The sequence below is a fragment of the Netta rufina genome, assembly GCF_964035555.1.
Source record: "Netta rufina genome assembly, chromosome: 4".
In the NCBI taxonomy this organism is placed as follows: Eukaryota; Metazoa; Chordata; class Aves; order Anseriformes; family Anatidae; genus Netta; species Netta rufina.
Window position 1 is genome coordinate 20,722,249 of NC_140127.1, and position 13,486 is coordinate 20,735,734.

Sequence of the window (13,486 nt, forward strand, 5' to 3'; positions counted from 1 at the left end):
ACACGCGTGTGCGCCGCTTGTTCACCTGGGTAAGTGTGCAGAGGACACATGTAGGTATGAATGCATGAGGGCAATGTTTGCATACTGTAATTCTGTGGGACCAGATCTCCTATCTCCCAGTGTCCCTAACCCACGGGGCCTTCCCTCCATCACTGGGGTGGCAGCCAGCGATACCAGCCCCCTCCCCTGGGCCGCTGTGACACCCTGCAGCCCCTCAGCCTGCCCCCAGCCACCACCGCCGGGGGCGGCTCTGCAAAGCTCCGGCCGCCCCCCGGGGGCCCGCTGCGGGGCTGTGGGAGCCGAGGGCCGCCCGTGCTGGCAGCGGGGCCGCGCCGGGCCCGGTGTCGGGTCCGTGCTGGGCTGTGGGGCCGAGCCCAGCCCCGGGCCCGGCGCTGAGCCCTGCCCCGAGCCCTGCCCCCGCCGCCTGCGCGGCCGCCCCGGCCCGGCCCGGCGGGGAGGGAGGGAGGGAAGGAGGCGGGGGGATTTCCAAGCGCCGGCTGCTCGCCGCTTCCTCTCCTTGTTTTGCTTTCGATCTGGCCCTGCTCGGCGCCCGGGCGGAGGAGGAGGAGGAGGAGGAGGAGGAGGAGGGAGGCACTTTTAGTTTTGCTCCCGCGATTATTCAGCGCCTGTTTGCATTTCCAGCCCGCGTCCCCTGGCAACCGGCGGTAACCTTGCGGGAGCCGCGCCGCGAAGGGACGGGGACGGCGACGGCGACGGGGCCGGGGCCGGGGCCGCTGCCCGCACAGCGCCGGTACCGCCGCGCTCCCGGATCGCTGCGGGGCGGGGGGGGCGCTGCGGGAGGAGGAGGAGGAGGAGGAGGAGGAAGAAGGAGGACGAGGGGGGGGGGGGGAGGCCGCGGCGGCGGGGCACGGGCCGCGCTGCCGTGGGGTGTGCGTGTGCTTGTTTTATTTGGGGGGGGGGGTGCATAAACCCCTGGCACTTGTTGCGGGGCTCGGGGGGCCGCGGTGCGGGCCTGCAGCGGGCGGGCGGGGGGCGCTGGCGCTGCCCCGGCCCCGGCCCCGGCCCCGGCCCCTCCCGGCGGGCCCGCGCGTTACACAAGCGGCGGCCGCGCCTCCGCCTCCCCCCGCCCCGCGCCGCGCAGCGCCGGGCGGCGCCTCCGCCCCTGCGGCCTCCGGCAGCGCGCAGGCACCGGCACCCGGCCCCCGGAGGGCCCCGCCGCGACCCCGGGCTCGGGTGGCTCCGTCCCCGGCAGGGGGGGGGTGGTGGGGGCAGAGCCGGGGGCTGCAGCGCCCAGCCCGGCTTCACGGCACTGCCCGCAGCCCTGTGAGCAGCGAGGGAGCCGCTCCGCAGGGCTCCTGTGTTTGCACTCATGGCTCCCGTGAAGCAGGCAGCCTGCTCAGGGTTATCGGGTGGCTGTCAGGTGCTGCCCAGCCTCCTGGACGCAGGGGCGGCGTGGGCTGGGACCTCCCTTTCCCGAGATGAAGCACCCCGATTTATAGTCGCGGACCCCGCGCGGATTTGCATGCGGTGTCCTTTGCAGGGTGCCCTTGTTAGCACCATAAAAAGGGAGCTGGATGTGGCAGCAAAAATTTACATTCTCCCTAATACGGAAATGGTGACATAATTGTAAAACTAGCACGATTGATCTGTGGGGCAGATGGTTGCTGTCTGAATCACAATCTTTCCGTGCCACTGGCCTCTTCTGGGGCTCCTCTGTCCCACGCTGGTGATGCCCCGCGGGGGAATTACCCCAAGTGCCCCCTGCACGCCGTGGGCCCTTTCGGCTGTCAGAAACGCGGCGTGGTTGGTGCGGGAGCACGGAGCCCTGTGAGGTGATGGTGCCTCACAGCACAGGCAGGTAGCAAAACAGTCACAAAACAAAACAAAACAGGGATCCCAGCTGGCAGGTACGGCTGTCAGGGTGGTCAGCCGTCACGTTTGACGTTCCTCCCCGCGCGGTGTCTCTATCAGAAGGTGGCAGGCCGGGCCTTGGGAAAGGCTGCACGTCACAGGCCATGCTGCATGGGGAGAGGCAGATAAGAGGCTTGAGAAGTAAAATAGAGCTGTTGTGGGGTAGAGACCCAAATCTACATCGCATGGAGGCCTCCAGCTCTGTGGTGGGACCAGGTGGCGTTGGAGAGAGGTAGAGTCTTAATGCACAGGAGAGAAAGTGATGCAGAAGAAAGGGGCTAAGATTCAAGAGGAAATATATTTGGAGTAGAACAAGTCTACATTAAAAAAAAAAAAAGGTCTTTATCTAAATAAATTTTCCACCAGGCTATGTATACTTTAATTTAAAACATAAACTTACATTGTTTTATACATATTACATATAAATAAGTTTTAAATCAAAGCTTTAAACCTATAGGAAAGACCTACAGGCGAAGAACATGGTTTGCTGGGACACATCCTATCTTGGAGAGGATCATCCCTATTTAAAAATATTATTAAAATTACATAAACGTTGCATATTAAATATTATATAATATAAATACTGCCTATTGTCTTAATAAAGACCCCTGCCGAAACATCTCCATGGTACAATACTCGGAGTACCAGAAACTTTGCAGGAGCTCAGAGCGTGTGGTGACAGACTACAGATGGCGTGAGGAGGACCGAGTAGCTGCCACGTGCATGGAGCGGGATGCTTTTTGTTAAAGCCTGTAACTGTTTCAGGAAGTAACACAGGATCTCATGAACCGGTGCTCCAGGCCCAAATAGGAAGAGCATAGATTAGGGCTGTGTGACTGCCTGCCCAACCAAGGTGTCGACAGCGACTGTCAGACGTCAAGGGAGATCAGAGAGGATGCAAAAGTAGGAAATACAAAGGTAATGGAAGGCTTTGGTTGCCCCCATGCCAGTTGTCACGTTCCAACATGAAACTTGCCCAGGTCCTAAGTTTTTAGGGTGTTTTCTGGGTGTAGCTTGTCAGGGTACTCTGCGGGTGGCAGCTCTGGGCAAGGTCCTAGCCAGCAGGAATTAAGTTTGGGATTTTACGTTAAAAATGCTCTGATGTGACAGTGATCCTAATGTGCTGAGATTCAGTGTCATTTCAGGAGGAATAAAGCCAGGGGCTATTGTGCTGGTGGTTAATTTTCCAGAGAAAATCTTCATAAGAGGAGGGGAAAAAAATGAGTAAAATGGTGAGAAGCAGTCAGAAGTGTAAAATACGTGCAGGTGGCATGTAATGCTTCAAAGGCGTTGTAATAGGGGCTCAGAGCAATTGCATGGCATCTGTCAGAAATGCCAAAAAAGCTGAACAGGCTGAAAAGCAAAGTGAAGGAGATCAGCTGAAGTAAAAAGGCATCTTTCAACAAGCTAATGCTTTGCCTTCAAACGAGAAAGATGGAAAAGAACATAAAATCTGCGTTAAACACAATAAGGTAGGCCAAAAAGAGTCACGGAACAAGTTGCTAAAAGCATGAAAACAAACAATAAATCCCCTTTGAAGTGCATCAAAAGCAGGAAGCCTGCTGATAAATGATCCAAGTGTAGAAGGAGTGCCCAAGGAAGATAAAGTCATAACAGAAGAGTGAAACAAGTTATTTGAGTCTTGTTTCACTAAGGAAGAGTTTAGGAACATTCCCTTGCTAGAGGTTTTTTTTTCCCTTTTAAGCAGGAGTGAGCCTGTTTGAGGATTTCTCTCAAACTGACGTGTCTGTAAGAGGAGGGTATCAGAGCAAACTGAGGTGAGGGATAAAACAGATGGGAAGAGGCGATCCTTGTTCAAAACTTTTGGAAGAACTTAGACGATGAAAATTGCTGATACATCGCCTCTTGTGTAACTTGTGGCTTAGACTTGGCCTTGGTGCTCCAGGAATAGGAGGTGACAAATCAGACGCCAGTTTTTCAAGGTTTATGGGGAGACTGGGAACTTACGTGTGGTTGTTTTTGTGTTTTTTCGCCTTTTTTTGTTGTTGTTATTTGTTTGCCAGGGTTTGGTGAACGGGATTAGTGAGCAGGAGGTACAAGTGTGATACACCGACAACAGACTGGGCCTTTGAGGAGGAGAAGCTGTGCCTCACGAGGCTTCTGGGGTTGTTTCAAGGCATCGCTGAGCCGTGGTGGAGGTCTGCTTAGTACAGCCCTCCTCAGGACAGGGCTGGTTGCAAGGTCTGCTCGATGAGAGGAGGCTCAGCTCGTCCCCCAGGAGCTGGTCTAGAGTCCCTGCCACTCAGCAGGGGCAGGAAGGGATATGTGGTGATGCAACAAGTTTGCTCATGGTATTGACTCGCTGTTTGGAGTGGTAAAACCTCTGAAAGGCTGCAGAAGGACCTCATTGTGCTGAAAGTCCAGGGGTAAGATTGCAATGAGATTTGGTACAGACTGATGAAATGTAAGGCACATGGACAAGAATGTAATCTTAGTGTTATACACAAAAGTGAAGTTTGAACTATTTTTACTTGGGAACAAATCACAGAACACAGTTAGTCCTGTGAAAAAGTGAGCTCTGTGCTCAGTAGTGACTAAGAAAGCAGAGGGCAGCTTAGGAATTATCAGGAAGGAGTGCAACATGGAATAGGAAACACTGTCATGCCACCCTAAGTCCATGTTACTCCCCTCTCCTGAACAGCGTTAACAATTTCTGTTCCCCCACCTTGGAAAGGACGTAGTAAGACTTGACGGCCTGCAGAGAAGGGCATCAAGGACGATCAGGTGCATGGAGCAGCTTTTGTGAGAGAGTCAGAAGCCTTAGCTCGGAGAAGAGGTGACAGAAGAGGATGTGGGAGTGTTCCTTGAAATCATTAGCATCCTGAGGCAGTGAACAGGCAGCAGGGAACAGCACAGGTAAACACAACCCACGTAAAAGGAATGGGAGGCAGCCTCACTAGAGGAGGAGGTGTTTGTCGTGCAGTAAATAAATCGCGGCGCGCACTGCCTCACGTGTCACGCATGTCACAGGCTGACGTAGGCTGACGAGCAATTAGGCAGTGTGTGGAAGAGAAACTTGCTGCACGGCTTAGCAGTCAGTGCGGTTCAGTTTCAAACGCTGAGCACTGAGTATCCGCAGGTCACTGCAGGCCTGAGCAAGGATTCTTCCTGAAAACTGTGAGGGAATTTTCGCCACAAGAGTAAGAAGCACAGGCATAAAAAATGGTCCATAGACTGATTCCATAGACTGTGTGTTGGCCTTTGTTACGTGAGTTTTGTGCCATAAGTTCTCAGGAAACTTCTTGAGAACAAAAATGTTTTCCACGATGATCCTGTTCAGTCTACGCATGTTATCCCTGGACTTGTTAACAGACACAAGTTGCAGCCAGGTTAAATGCACCGTGTGTGCACTGACACCGTGGTATTCAGCAAAATGCTGGTTTCAAGATTAGAACCTCATTATTAGCTCATTAGAACCTCAGTTTATGTTTCGTGGATCTTAAGTATTGAAAGGCAGGATCCGTTTGTAGATAAAGGAACAGAACTAATCTCCTGTTGCTCTTTTTGTGGGACACTGACTTATCTCTGTGACTTGTTAAAGATTGACCTTGTAAAGCTCCGTTCTTCAAAGGCCTACCTACACTGATTGTGATATTGAGGATATAAGCCATAAGGTAGTGTTTACAGAAGGTTTATTACTATAAACCGTGATTAGTGTAATACATTTTCTGTTTTGCTCTTTGAGATCACAAGTGCGAAAGGAAAACAAAAAATTAGCAAACCGAAAGGATTCTGGGTACAGTTCATGAGAAGAACAGATTTATTACGTTGCATATTCCTTATGTAACAATAACATTATGGAAAAACAAACAAACAAACAAAAAAAAAACACAAAAAACAGTCAATATAGTTATATTTCCCCTTCTGTTTCAGAAGTTTTGTTGAATTATTACTTACAAACTGGCTGAAGGTTCTTCCTTGCTTTCACCATGTGAGCTCGTGTGTTAAGATTAAAATAGCCAGTAGGAAAAACGAGCACTGACTATTAGCAATTCCTGACAGGTAGAGGAAGGGAAGCATGTTAAGAGTTTAATGTCTACATTGGTATATATATAAAGTTACATGTTTTGTGTATAGCACAGTTGACACATTGTACAACACACGTTGCTCACTGATAGGCTGTAAAACACCCAACTTGCTCTTTCAGTTAGTGCTGGTTATGTTTTCAGCTTCTTGGAGCTGACGAAGAATGCTTGTTTTTTTCAAATGAGCTGGGAAGAAAATGCAGAAGTGGTGAATGAGGGAGTAATGTTCGGTTTCTTGTGTGTAATACGCTGCAAGCCGGTGTTTGTGTGTGTTGGAGATCTTCTGGCCCCGTTGTTTGCTTGGGGCAGACTACACCGAAAGTACAGCAGTCTATAGCACAAAGCAGACGTTTTATCTTGTTGCAGCTTGGACACAGGCACTCAGGAGCAAATCCACCTGCATGTGACATGTTTTTTCACCCAAGGTACAGAACTAATTCTGACTTTAAATGATTTTAGCATTCTGTTGTTGCTGTACAGGCTACTGGCTTTCATGCTGTGCTTAGAAGCACTAATTTCCCTTACAATTTCCCTTACAGAATAGGGCAGATTATGAGTTCAGAGGTGTTCAGGTAACCTTTACAGGTTTGATTTGTAGCTATATCTGGTGTTAGGAATGGAGTTAAGCTGTGGCAAGAGCATTTGCATTTGTCCCTTAGTTTGAACCGCAGTTGACAGTGGATGTTGTCTAACCATTTCCGTTCTGCTGTGATATTATTTTAAGCAGCCTTTAAAGACCTGCGTGCCTAGCACTGACATAGCACAAAAGAAGGAAGGTTTGCTTACGGTTTGTTTTAGGAAACTCTGAAAGCGTGGCTAAGTTCTGCTTTCTGATGTGTACGGAAGGGTGTCTGCGAGTGGAGGGGCTTGATGAGCACAGGGAACATGAAATCGGTATTGTAATAGTTCTGTTAATATTAGACATTGCTTGACAGTGCTACAGGCAAACCTCTTACAGCTTTATCTAAGCAAGATAATGCCCTAATTCATCAATGAGGTGAAGTAGCAGCACGTTTTGGTCTGTATGCACATTCGATGCACATATGTAACATGCATTTCTGTCCGTGTGGTGCACTGGCTGCTCCTACTTTTAAGGTGTTATTCTGAGTGGTACAGATGTGCTTTATGTTAGCGGGGAGATGAATCAAGTGGAAAGTACCGAACTATTGAATTAAATTGGATGTGGCATATGCATTTGTAAAAAATCAAAACAGTGCCCCTACCACAAGCATTCCAGAATTGTGACAGCATCTTAAAAAGTTTATCTAGAATAAAAATAATTCCAGAGAATAAAAAAAAGGGGGGGATAGGAGACAAATACTTTAAAGCTACTGAAAGCTTTCCTGCAGGATTTGAAATCCAAACATTGTTATGGTAAAAACATGAAAGCAAAACTTGAGGATAAAATTGAAACCAAATATAAACAAAAGTGAAACTGACTCCATTGGTTTTCGTTTCCCAGTTGGCAAAAATGAGAAAATAAACACAGAGCAAAGAAGCACAAGAGCTGAACTTTATGAAGAGGATTTCAGTATTATTATTTGTTTTCTCTGTTAGTAAATTTGAGCTCTACAGGGCAGCATTGCTTTAGCAGAATGCACAATAAGGAATAAGAGCAATTTTCCCAGGTTTTCCAGGTAACTCCTTTCCCGTCCAGCGGTCAGTGTGATGACCCTGCAGTGCTCTGTGCGGTGTGTGTTCGTCTTTCATGGAAGTAACATTTGGAAACGTGGCAAGAGGGTACAGAAAGAGACATACAGGTGATAACATCAATATGATGAGGGGGTCATTCAGATGGCAGGTATGCTTGAAATGTATTCGTGTTGAGATCTGAGTTGTTAATAGGATCAGGTATAAAATGTATGATTTTTTTTTTCTTTCATCTTTGGGGTCATCCACTGAGATCTGGGCCAGATCAACAGTAACACAACAATGCTATCTGCTGTCAGCTCTGCTGGTCCCCTGAAAGGGCTGGGAAGGGGACTTGCTCAGTTCCCATGGATCAGCCAGCAGTTAGAAGGTCCTGTGTGACTTTGGGAACTTGTTGGTAAATTAGTCAAAAGACGGCCACAGGAACTTGAATGAGTATCCTTCTCATATGTGGGGATGTGTTCCTGGCATGTGTTGAATAAAATGTTGTCTGGGTACTGGGGAGAAGCGTGGACCATCCCTGCCCTTCTGAAGCTGTACGAGGGTAAAAGGAAGGGCTTCAATTCCAGAGATTTAGTTCTCACACGTTTGACAAGCGTTATGTTCAGGCGTATCAGAACTAAATTCCTTGGATGCCGAAACTGTTCTGGAGGTTTGAGACTCATGGGGGAAGCTGGTGAAGACAAGCTTTGTTTAGTTTAAAACACTTACCTTTCTTAGAAGCGAAATGAAGATGAGTTCAGTGGTCTCACTCTAACTCAGTAGTATTTTAGGAAACTTCCAAGATAGAAATAGCTGCTGCGGATCAGGAATTGAGGCTGTCTTGTTGCCGTTAGCCTGTGACCAACACAAAAACATCAAACCAAGAACAAATTTTGCAAGGGAGCCTATTAACCATTCATAGCTCAACGTGAATGAATGAAGAAGTTCCTGCGTGCCCTGTGGTGGTGGGAAGTAATGGTTTTGTGAAAAGGAAGCTTACACCATACTGTTTCAACAAGTGTCAGCATTAAGCATTTAGTACTTGGTGCTCTGTAAAAGCAAACCTTTAAAGCGGGCGAACAAAAGAAAGACATTTCTCTGTTAAATTCTCGGGTTCGGGCCAATATCTCTGTAATAACTAACTCAATTTAAGTTAGTTTTTGTGCTCACACATCTGCTTCTTTCATGGTGCTATTTTTGTAGGCATAAATAAGTGCATGTGACAGACATGTTTCCAGCTTGCAGTGTGGATGATTCAGAGTATCCCAGCCCCCAAGTCTGTGCCTTCTGTGGTCTGTCTTTAAAGCAAGCATGTTAAGTGAGTGGGAGAGATTTTTTTTTTTTTTTTTTTTTCCTAAACCGAAATAGCATATACTTCTCTTTAATAATTGCACTGTCGCAGTCAGGGATTTGGGATTTGTCCCTTCTGGTGGAAGTGAGGGAGAAACTGATTTGTGGAAGGGACTGGCTTCGGTGTTCACCACAAGGTTAAGCAGAGGTGGTTTACGTCTCCTGCTCTCTGGATGCTGCTGATTAGAAGTTAGGGTAGCAAAAGTAGGTGTGGGTTAGCTATTAACTCCGGTGGTAGAAGCTGCCTTTGCCCAGACAATAAAACGAAAGCTTTGAGCAAATACTAAATTGTACTTTAGTGTAGTGTGCAAATAGTTTTTGCTGTGTGTCGCAGAACAGTATGTTATCCAAACAGAGCTGGCGGTGGGAAACAAGTCAAATCTGAGCGAGGTGGATTACATCAGGTCCAGGTCATGGCCAGTGAATGTGAGAACTCTTCCTTGAACGCGCTTCTCAGCGTTCGCTGTCCAAAATCATTTTTCTGCTTCTCCGAGTGCCTTTAAAGAGTAACCATCTTTTCTGGAGGCTTGCCACAAGCCGCCAGTGTGGGGACGTTGTGATTAAGGACTTGTGTTTTACAGTGGCTGCTTGTCTAATTCGTGGTGTCCTGTACAGCTCCGGCCGTGTACTTAGTCAGAGAAGTGCTGGGCAGGACGTGGAGATGGTGTCTGCCCAGGCTTTAGAAAGGGTTTTTACAGTTCAGGATCCCGATCTTGTAGATACTTGTATGTATGATTTTGTGTTGCTTTCAGAAAAAAACAGCTTTGTGTAGGAAACGCAGTGTGCTCGGCAGTGTTTTAGGGCTGGACGTCTACTGTAAGTCTCCACACAGCGCACTTTGAGAGAGCATTGGTCTGACAGAGCCATGGAAAGACTTTAAAAACGCTGTTGAGCTGCATTAGTATGATAAAAGAAGTGATTCTTGGTAATTGTTTGAGCCTTAACAGCCTCCTAGTTTTCATAGGCCTGGAAAATTCCTTATGAATCAGCTGTCAAACGCTGCCTTTTCCTGACAGCCCTGAGGAAGGCGCAGGGTTTGGCTGCGGCGCGTAGGGACCGGCACGGCTGAGCCGCATCAGCTATTGTATGTGGGTGTTCAGGAGTGAATCCGTGTGTGAGCAGTTAATTCCAGATTAAAATTGATTTATTTGGGGATAACTGCTCCCCAGTGCAAGGAATTAATTGCTGCCTGACAGCCGTGCCAGCGGTTTTCTTGCTGTAAACAAGCTGTTCCCAAACTCGGCTGAGCGAAGGAGGGATCCACCGCCGAAAAACGACCACCTTTTCTTCTGGCAGCCTGCGGGGGAAAAGTCCTTGGCCATCCCAGATGCTGGAAACAAACCCCCAGCCGTCACCAGACGTAAAACAAGAGCTGAAGAAGTAAATAAATCAGGTGAAGCTTGTGGCTGTATTTCCGAGGTGCCGGGGAAGGAGATTTCTGTGATCACACGCCGCTTGTTGGCTGTCGCTTGCGCAGAGCTGCTGTCATCCCGACGCCATGTGAAGCTGATCATCATCTCCATCTTGAGTCAGGGCAAGACCTGGGAAACAAAGGAGAAAAAAATCAACAGGAAACAAAGTATTCCCTTGAAGTTGGAAGTGAAGCAATCACTTTGTGTTCTCCCCAGCTTTGCAGACACCCGTGTGTGTACAGATGATCCTCGTGGCACAGATACTGCAGAGATGATCGCTAACAATCTATTTGTTGGAAGGCTGGGCCAAGTTCCCAGCTGATGTAAGTCACTGTGGTGCCAAAGAAGTGAATGGGCTCAGCAACAGACGTCGTGTTATTTAATCTTACGATAATGTTCAACATAAGAGCCAGTGGAAGGGAAATTTATTGTAGGTATTGGGAAACTGAAGTGTTATTTCATAGCAGCCCTATCCAGAGGCACTGACCAGGCTCCTGGTTCAGTTGAATTAAAATGCCGTGGCTTTTTCTCAGTGCAGCTGGAGGCTGTAGGTCCGAGGGCTACCTTCGGCGATGCCTGAGATCACTGCAAAATAACAGCTCACGTCCTTGCTGCCGAGGGAAACTCAGCTGTGCATGGAAACCAAAGGAAAGAGTCTGTTTTGATGTGTAATGTCTGAATCCCAGCCAGGACGTGTTAACACCCTTTGGGTGGAACAGAAATGCTATAGGGCTGATGAAACACACTCTCTATACAGTATGAGTTCCCATTGTACGTTTTCCTGGGCATGTTTGTCATGCAGTCTGTGATGCTGATTGCTGTACATACTGGAGGTATTTGCTGCTTTTGTTTTGTTCTTTTGCAGGGAATGGTGGGTTGGTTGGGGTGTTTTTCACCCTCCAGCCCTTGAGGACACAAGGGCTTTTTTTATCCTTCTACCTTCCTGCATCTCCCTTGTGTGCAGCAGCGTGCCGGGTTGATTCCTCTGCCCCTATTTAATGGTGTCAGTATTCGTAGGGAGCAGAAGAGGCGCCATAAATACATGAGATTAAAAGACCAAAGAAGGAAGGTTTGCTGTCTAACTATCCATGAATCTAGATAGTCTTTTCTAGGCTTCCCTGTACTTTCTTGCCTTGTATCTCTATTTTACAGCTCCAAGAGCTTCAGGGTTTTATTTGGAGCCCCTAGCCCAGGCTACTGTGAGAATGGGTATGTGCGCTTTTCCTCATTTACTAATGCTCCTTTAACTCAGTGTTCTGCTGGTGGTTCCAAGGAAGATATGTGTATTTGCATAATGTGGGGTTGTCAGAAAGCAGGCACGTTAATTCTTCCCGTGCAGTGTCAGTGGGAAGGCTTTCCTTCTGCTTTCAGAAGGTACAAAAAGCTGGGGTCTCCTGGAGGCCACAGCCAGGAAGATTTCAGGTGCACGATGTCAGAGTAGCTGCAGTTCAGTGGTGTGTGTTTCAGTTTAAACCTCAGTCACGTTTCAAAGTATTTCTGACCAGGCCACATTAGCAGGTTTTCTTACCCAGGAAAAGACACATGGTGGTCCTGTGCACAAAATCCTGTGTGAAGGCAGAGTCCAAGCTGTGACCGAGGGACAGAGTTTTGCTGTAAGTACTGTTCCTTCGAATAAGATCATGTTTCTTTGTATCCTGGAACACTCTTGGCACACGGACAAATACAGAATCCAGTTCCCTGAATCCTAAAATTAGCGTATGGTCTCATTTCAGCATATCTGTTTGGTTACACAGGGTGATTGATGCTTTTCTGAAGTGCATCAGCATTAGGAAACAAAGGGAGTAATTATCAGCAAAACACAAACACGAGATTACTTCCCTTTTTTTTTTAATATTTAGAATATTTTTTAATATTTAGAATAGTTGTCTATTCACAGATAAAAGAGAAATAGTATATTTCAATATTTTGCACAAGTCCTCTGGGGAACAGATGTTTTTTCACAGCTCTGGGGAAAGGCTGTGACCTACTTCCCAAATGCACCTCTGAGTATCTTCTCCCACCTTACCTTCTCACAGCCATGGGCTACATTTCCATCTCCAAATCTTTTAAATGGGTACTTTATAACAGGGAAAAAAGAAATGCTTTTTTTTTTTTTTTTCTTCTTCTTACTTCTACAGAAGTAAATTTCAAAAATATCCATGATGTAGGCATAGAGTAGTTTGTGGTTTTGAGATAACCTACGTGTCTTTTCAGTTATCCAGATGCTGACAGACAGAGTGAAACTGAAGGGAATGGAACATCTTGTACTGCTCAGTTTTAATACATGCTGTGCTGTTGCTTTCACTTTCTCTCTACAGCTGCCATAATTCTACTGAAGAGCCCTGCCTTCTCCAAGGCTGTACTTTCTGTATGGCAGCAGTGTTATCGAGGAAAAAACAAACTTGCTGGTACGTTTTAGCAGACAATAGGGAGGACTACAAGCTCTTTATTGAACATTATTGAGTGAAAATATTTAAAGCTATATGTTTATATAGAATCCAACCCAACCATCATTTACAGCTTTTTAAATATTTCTTTGAAGGGAAATATCTCTTGAAAATATTTTCATAACTTCTCTTTAAAAACAAACGAGTACTCTGGGTTTCCTTTTGAAGAGTTTTACGTAAAGAATCTTGGAAAAATACATTTTTCAGAGAAGCACGGAGCTAAAATTCACTATGACTTACTACGTTTTAAGGGTGGTGTAGTGACAGCTACTTGCCGAATGCCCTTTGTACTACTACTTGTAAGAATATTGTTATGCCCCTTAACATTGTTGTGACTCTTTTCCTTCAGCCGTGTCCTTTAAGAGATCGGTTTGTACGCCTGAGCCCAGGCTGCTGCTAGGATTTCAGTGCAGAGAGCTCATTTTCAAACCCAAGACGTGGCAGCAGGAGCCGTGCTCTGGCTGGCCTCCTCCAGGTTTGTGTGTCTGTAACTGGGTTGTGCTGGCCTGACTTCAGAGCTCCCGTGCTCGCTGTCTTCCACAACGCTTTTCCTCTGAGTCACGTCTGCAGGATTAGGACAGTTTATAGCTTGTCAGGGAGGAGATTCCACCGCGTTTCTGTGGTATCTATTTGCAAAAAAAAAAAAAAAAAAGACTGAGCTGACTGCAGAACTAGCTCAAACCTTCAAAAGTGGTCAAAATACTATTATCGTGCTATTGTAGTATTA

The 13,486-nt window shown here is 47.1% G+C and overlaps 1 protein-coding gene across 8 annotated transcripts in view; it reads left to right on the plus strand.

Annotated features, from left to right (window-relative positions):
• The first annotated feature begins 559 nt into the window (after nt 1-559).
• The window catches only part of IRF2 (interferon regulatory factor 2), a 40,636-nt gene continuing 27,709 nt past the window's right edge, over nt 560-13,486 (plus strand). For 2 of the 8 annotated variants that reach the window (XM_084286140.1, XM_084286139.1), the window contains exon 1: nt 625-751. The gene's annotated coding sequence lies outside the window, so the exon portion shown is untranslated. Of the gene's footprint in view, nt 752-1,858; nt 2,105-4,729; nt 4,750-9,636; nt 11,522-12,701; nt 12,721-13,486 lie in introns of those variants that run through there. The other 6 variants (XM_084286145.1, XM_084286143.1, XM_084286136.1 and 3 more) reach the window with 6 other exon arrangements.